General features: G+C 41.4%; 1 protein-coding gene across 1 annotated transcript in view; it reads left to right on the top strand.

The window, feature by feature from the left end:
- The first annotated feature begins 4,669 nt into the window (after positions 1-4,669).
- The window catches only part of LOC121178090 (interleukin-1 receptor accessory protein-like 1), a 201,905-nt gene continuing 199,354 nt past the window's right edge, over positions 4,670-7,220 (top strand). The window contains exon 1 of the mRNA XM_041032601.1: positions 4,670-4,711. The gene's annotated coding sequence lies outside the window, so the exon portion shown is untranslated. The remainder of the gene's footprint in view (positions 4,712-7,220) is intronic.

The following is a 7,220-nucleotide window of genomic DNA, read 5'->3' as shown; positions in this document are numbered from 1 at the left end:
TGGGTCTACAAAATAAACACCACTGATCTGGCATCTCTTTTAACATTTTAGAAGTGGAAACGGTGCCACGCTTCCCCATAAATGTCCAAAACACGTACCTCAGCAGGAGCACGGTGGATTCTCTGTTTATCACATTCAAACTTGCGTCAAGTTGTTTCCCATCAAGTCTTCTCTGGGGAGCTGAACTCAATTGGAGATGAGCGGTGAATTATGCATTAACTGTGTGATGACATCACCCCCAGAAAGACACGCACATACAACAGCTCTGCAAGACAGTTTATGTCCTCCTATTGTCAGAAATTATTCACTTAAAACGCTTTTCGCTATGAATCATACAGGCTGTAATTAGAAGATCGTGGCAGTGCGATCTTGCAAGTTCAGCTCGTCCTCTGTTGGTGGTGCACATGAAAATGATCACCTCCTTTTGTTCGCACTGTATTCTGTATCATTATTCACGCGCAGGAACAAATTAACACATGCATTATTGGTTTAATAGGAAGGGTCATGCTTTGTTAATCTGTGTGGTACAACTTTGTCATGTTGAAATGTTTTTGCTCAGGCCTGTTTGGTACTCTGTGTTTGCTAGGCAGTAATTGGAGAAAGGCTTCAGGGCTTCCTCCGGTGACCTCATTACCCCAATTAAATCTGTAGCCTTCTCTGAAAACAGTCCATCTCACAAAGTGATGTCTGGTTATCACTCCCAGTCCAAATGAGGTTGAGATATTCAGCCGAGGAAGCAGGACAGGGACATATGGCTGTGCTTTTTACGGTTTGCCGCAGTAGGTTTTTTTCCCTCATCATTTCGTTTAACCAAAAAGAAAATTATTGCATTTGAAATAATCGTTGAAAAGTCAAATAGAAAAGATATTTTTTTAAATTGCACTGGTTATTACATTGGCATTCTTCACCAATACCAATGACTCAAAGCTGTGCTCAAAATTACTCTGTTTTTTTGCTACCTAGTGCAGTGTACGGAGGGTGAAAACACAGCAGAACAAAAGTGGATAGAATAACAGAAAGAAGGAAAATGCAATTAGCCCGTGATAAGGTACTCCTCGCCATCCACATCCTGCGAGCCAGGCAGCATTTTCACCTGATGTTTTGATGGGATTCTAATGAGGTGGCTGATTCCACCATGAAAATGTGACGATAACATGCCTCACATATGTCAGCTTCAGTGCACCTCAACTGAAGAGCATAGATGCGCATCAACCCGTGGTCACAGGTGCATGTTAAGCTTTGAATATGATGTATCCATTCAGAACGGAAGATTATTGTTTATTTCATTCAGTAATCATCTTGTACAGGTGTATTTTGATCATATAATCTTTTTAATTATCAATATTTTAGCATTGTTTATCGTTCCTTTTAGTAGGTACTGAGTAAAGATCTTAGTCTGCGATTTCTTACGCAGGGTCATCTTTTTTTTTTTTTAGTTTATGAGGAGTTTCATTCCAAAATGCAAAAGTAATCCCAAGTTAATGGTTCATAATATTTCAAAGTTTAACAACAGTTTTTGATACTATTTTAATGCAAGTTTCATAAACAGAATATCACTTTTATGTAATTTAATTATTTTGTAAGAACTCATGACATGTTTTCCACCCAGAAGATGTCATTTTTAATTGGAACAGAATAAAGCTTCACACTGTTGTTGTCAAGTACAAATATATTCCTAAAAGGCTTAGGTCAGGTTTCAAGAACATTAGAAAACAGTTTTGTTTTGAGCTTAGTGATGGTGATTTTAAGTTTAAAAATTGGATTTTGAGAGTTATTCATCGACCTATATATGACTAACTAAACAATCCAAAACATGCTAGAAAGGATTTCCAGACTTTTTACATACAGCACAGAAGAGATCTGGAAAATATGTCCATGAGTTTTTAATGTTACTAAACGTTTTTTTTCATGGCTGTCACCCAAATCCTTAAACCATCAGAAAAAAAATGACAAACAATCCACCCCCATTGGACAGTTGTCCTCAAAGTTGCACACTAACTGGTTGATTGAGTTGAGGCCATTTGCGGACGACAACCTCAGATAGAAGGGGGGAATCAATGCCGTGTTTGTCCACTCCTTTGCTCATTAAGGAACCCCTATTCACATCATGGCCAGTGTATGACAAAGAAAGCTCACAAGTGCACATTTTCAGTCCAAGGAGGGTGGTTTTTCTCCTCCTCAAAGCCCTCCCCTCATCGAAATTCCCCTCACAGAAACGCAGTGCCAGAGGCCAAAGTCTTGACAGGGGTAGCCCAGTGATGGGGAAATCAAACGAGTCCCTTTTTGACGACCTGGCTGGCTGACAGGGAGGCCCGCTTACCTACAAGCCCTTAATCTGTATCACACCTTTGCAGTTCAGGAAGAAAGCAAGGCAGCCTTACTGTCCATTCATCATCTTCAGTGATTCAGGGTTTTGTCTCCAGCCTGTTGGATGTGAGTCCTTGGTTACTCGTAAATACTGGTAATACCTGAGCTGTACAGACTGAAATCCTTTCAGGCTTCTCAGTGGACTTGTCACATTCATCCTGGTGTGTAGTTAATAATGAGCAGGAAAAAGATGATAACTATGGATATAGTGGAATGAATACTGGTATCAGATGTGGATATATTGTGCTGTAATGTAAACTAAACCCATAGTAACGTTTATTTTGATTATAAAATAGTACATTTATCAAAAGAGACATGTTTATCAGTTCAACTGAAGCCTTTGTGTTTTTCTACTTCATCAGTGTAATGAAAACATGATTGCCTTCATAAACCTACCAGAAGTAGACAAGGGGAAAAAAACCCATCTAATTTTGTGGTAATGGACCACAGCATTTTCTGCTGCAGATGAAGGTCTGGGTTGTGCGAGGTCATGCGTGGCTCCTGTACATCAGTGACAGAGGTTTTGTGGACTCTCTGTCATATTATTCCTCAGTACTGGTTTCACACAGTGAGTTTCTGTAACTGCTAAATCTTTAAAACATTTTTTTGTTTCTGCACAAGTGATTTGTTCTCATATCAGTCCCAAGATTCACCAGAATTTTCTAACTAGGTTAAGTAATTTCATGTGTTTCCAAAGTATGTTTCCCCCTTTAGTTTGAGCAGTTCTGTGCAACAAATACCAGCATGTTGATCCAAGGAGGAATGAGTTCGACTGACAGCTCTGTAATGCCAAAGAGGTGTGCATGTAATTATTTATGTTCTGTGATTATTAATTATTAATTATTTAGTGGTCTGCTCATAACAAGCTTTGATTCCTCAGTGACTTTGCAAGGAAACTGCCGCACTGTTGGGTTCACGTTAACGATACTGTAAACCCGAGGCTGTGGAGTAAAGTGCTTTTATTGTCTTATTATAATAAGAATTGTGTAATTCTGTTTTTCAGCATTTTTATGATCACAAGAAAAAAAAACAGAACACATGCACATATTTTCCCCATGTCCTGCGTGGCCTTTTGTAGATTCTCACTGAAATTTTAGTCTAGTCCCATATATTTTATTTATTTAATGCAGTAATAACCTGCTTAGGCTGAAGTGATTTCTTAAGGAGAGTATTTTTCACAGTGCATTTCAGACCTTTTCTGTTATTTCCATTGGGCGGCAGTGCGTCTATCCTCAAACTGGAGATGCACTGCATTGCCTGTCGGCCCATGCGCTCCATTCAGCGCTATGTAAGCCACTAAAAATAAGTCCCACATTACGAATTTATCTTTCGAGACAGGTGCATAATGAGGATGAATTTCCTCATGTGCGCTTGTCGGGAAGGTTTCAGCCAGTGCGCCATGCAGAAGATGACGACTCCAGAGGAATGCAGGTCTGACTGGGAGCGTTCATACTGGCACCAGTGTCAAGTCAGACAGCATAAGAAAATAAAGCTTCTGATTTTTTTCTTCAAAATAAAAGACGCACGGGAAAATATGTGTTTTGAGAACAGCCCCAGATACGAGAGTAACCAAGGAATGGAACCTGTGCACCTCACAGCTGGAATCCAGCTATGCCGGAAGTAGTTTTAAACACATAATGACATAGTGGTAATGAGGCTTCCAGCTTCATATCTAAATTCAATCTTATCGCCAACATTTTGATGGCTGATGCACTCTCCACTCGTGTGGTCTTTTATTTTGATGGCAGATCCCCTCATGTCCTGCGCTGTCTTGGTGAACCTGTGCACACTTGACGTATCTCGTTGACACAGCGGCACTCTCAGGCACGGAGAGAGGGAGAGAGAGAGAGAGAGAGAGAGAGAGAGCATCCGATGTGTCTTTTTCTGCACATCACTTTGGAAATTTGCGCTCGTGTAGTCCTGCTTAAAGCGGTGCTCACCTGCCGGGGCCGTGTGGCTGTGAGCGGCTGAGCAACTGATTTAATAGGATAATCAGACTAATTGCCTCCTCTGATATTGCCCTTCATTGATTGTGTCGACCATTCCCCTAATCACTGTCATGATTTTCTTCGTTTTCGTCTCTCCTGCTGTTTGAAAGTGACCGGCTGCAGGTGTTTTCCTGATCTGATTTGTGCCAGTCAGGCTGGCAATATGTAATTTTGGGATAGACGTTGCGGTTTTTTTTTTTGTTGGAGAAGTGGACTATTGAACAACTGGGATTCCTTGTTTTCCGATCGTTGCTGCTTTACTCTGTAGACCAAAACAGATTCTGATACACCGTGATGGTGTGGGGTTATCAGAACTGACAGAAGAGTGTACGCTATCATTGGGAAACTGCTTGTGGGTAAGTTCAATTTATCCTTTCACCTTTATGTTCCCAAAGTTGGTTAGTTTCTCATGCTGCCTTCTGTGGACATGTTTACACCAGTTTGTCGGCACCCACGATTAATTTGGATGACACGGACATTTCATATGCAAAGATTTGCATCGTTTACTAATGGACGTGCTTTATCAAACGGATTCATGATCTCCTTATATGCGGCGCTTAAATGCGCATTTGGAGCGAACATGTTTTTTTCCCCCCCCTGTTACACATGAATCTCAGCCGCTCTTTTTGCTTTAGTTGCGGATGGAGCCCCCTCAGTGGAACTGTCCACGGCTGCAGTACGGCAGAGGAAGTGGACTGCTGAAGTCCTCTGTATTCTTTAGTGAAACCTAATTATCCAAGCAGAGGGATTGCAGCGTGTCAGTGGATAGGAGCTGCCAATTTTACGCATTATTTTTTTTCTCGACGTTAATTGTGTAACACTGTGCGCATTTGCATTTCTCCCTGGTGCGTCAGCAGTGTGTGTGTGTGTGTGTGTGTGATGTGTCTGTCTCTGTGTGTGCCCCTGTAGAAGTGCACGGTGGCGTGCGTGTGTCCGTGGGTGTTTTTTTTTTTTTTTTTTGGCGAATTTGTGCACATGTTCGCGTCGCTTTCTGCGTGCGCAACCAATGTGCGCGTGTGTGTGCCAGAGGAGGGAGGCCAGAAAAAAACCCGGTCTTAGTTATTGCAAATTATTTCTGCTGAGTGATTGCTTGGCGAGTCAGCTCTCTCTGTGCCTCTCTTCAGTATTTGCTAGTATTTCCTCTCCTCTCCCCTGCTTCCCTCCCCTGCTTGGACGGATGATGGCTTATGATTGTCCAGATGGATGTTGGAGCTCCACTCTGGCTCTGATCAAAATGGGCTTTGCCAGTTTAACATATTTGGGGATCAGGAAGTGATACTGATGTGAAGTTACCACAGATGAGAGTTACTGTAGCCGTGTAAGTTGCCTCTCACCATCTTATCAAGCAACAGCTGCAGCAGAGATGCTTCTTTTTTTTGATGCAGTTTTGTAAATCTATTCGAAACCATAACCACCTTCTAAGGCCGAGGCTTACAGGCAGCGTGAGCACCACACTCAGCCATCACCTCATTAATTGCATGTGATTTTCTAATTTTGTTAACGGTAACATTTGCTCCCCAATTCCACAGCTCCAAAATCAGCTTGCATGGTGCTCTGCACTAAATCTTTCCACTCCAATTTCGTCTTGACACTTTGTGCTTTGGGTGATTTCTTCTTGGTTTATGATGTCACTTTAATAATATCTTTATTCATCTCCAAAATCTGGGGTTAAGCTTTGCCACAGGAGCAACTAGCAGCACATGAATTAATAGGTAAGTGGCAGTGGCCACTTAACGGAAGCCCTGCAGCTACATATTGAGCTGAGTCGAGTGCTCTCACACAGAAATTGATTTAGACAGAGATTATGTCATCCAGCATTGACACTTTTTTATGCTGGTCAAGTTTACCCAGCAGCATTGAATTCCTCCTCTGCTCTCTGATGTATTTAGTGTAGGTTTGAAGGGCATGTTATTGCACCGGTGAAGTTGTTTTATTAGCAGTTTAATTTCACGTGCAATTTTCAATACTTCATCTCTGTTAAAAAAGCATTTTAACACTGACAACACACTTGAGTTCTTCTGTTATATAAACCCTATGGTTGAATTTACACACAAGCTACACAGTTTTACAATATCTGCATGGAGTGGCTATTGGGCCTTCATTACAATGAGATTCTTGTTATTTGTGGTGTTACAGCATCACAGTGTTTCATAAAATGTTGTTGTCAGACATATAAAATAGTCAGCTGTCATTTTGTCCCTAATAACTGACATTTCATCTTATTTTCTTCTTTCATGAGGCAAACTCCACCTGTTTTGCACTAAAATGAGCTAAAACAAACCATGACAAGCATTTGCAAATAGCACTTGACCCTGTTCAGCTTACAGTGATTTCTCTGGCAGACAGAAGAATCTATGGACATCACAAGGTTTTTCCTTTCCTGTCTTGATTGATACTTTTAATTTTCAAGGAGCTGTCACCAAGGCCTATTGGCCTTGGCTTTGCAATCAAGGGGCGGACAGTCAAAGGCTTTCAAATGAAAGAGTTCATTAATGTGGTGGAAATAAGGGATGTCTCGCTGTGGAGTATTGGCTGTGTGTGAGGAGTGATTGGAGCAATTGATGAGGATTTGTGAGGAAGAATGTGGGAGAGGAAGCTGAGAGGGAGCCACCTCAATCATAGCTCTTAAATTACATTAGTACGACTCAAGGGGAAATGGAAATAGTGAGAGGCGATCCAGCCCGTGAGTTTATGTATGTGTGTGGCCATGTGTGTTTGTGCAAATATCATAAATGTTGTACTTCAGCTTGAGCACCTTCCATTCCTGCCTGGCACTGCTGTGCAGACTTATTGACTGTTGTGAAATCTGAGTATTAGAAGCTTTGGACTACATGCATAACAGACGCGCTCCCAGTTAAATCTTTT

This window comes from Toxotes jaculatrix, chromosome 24 (assembly GCF_017976425.1).
Source record: "Toxotes jaculatrix isolate fToxJac2 chromosome 24, fToxJac2.pri, whole genome shotgun sequence".
In the NCBI taxonomy this organism is placed as follows: Eukaryota; Metazoa; Chordata; class Actinopteri; family Toxotidae; genus Toxotes; species Toxotes jaculatrix.
This window is presented reverse-complemented; position numbering and strand designations above follow the sequence as displayed.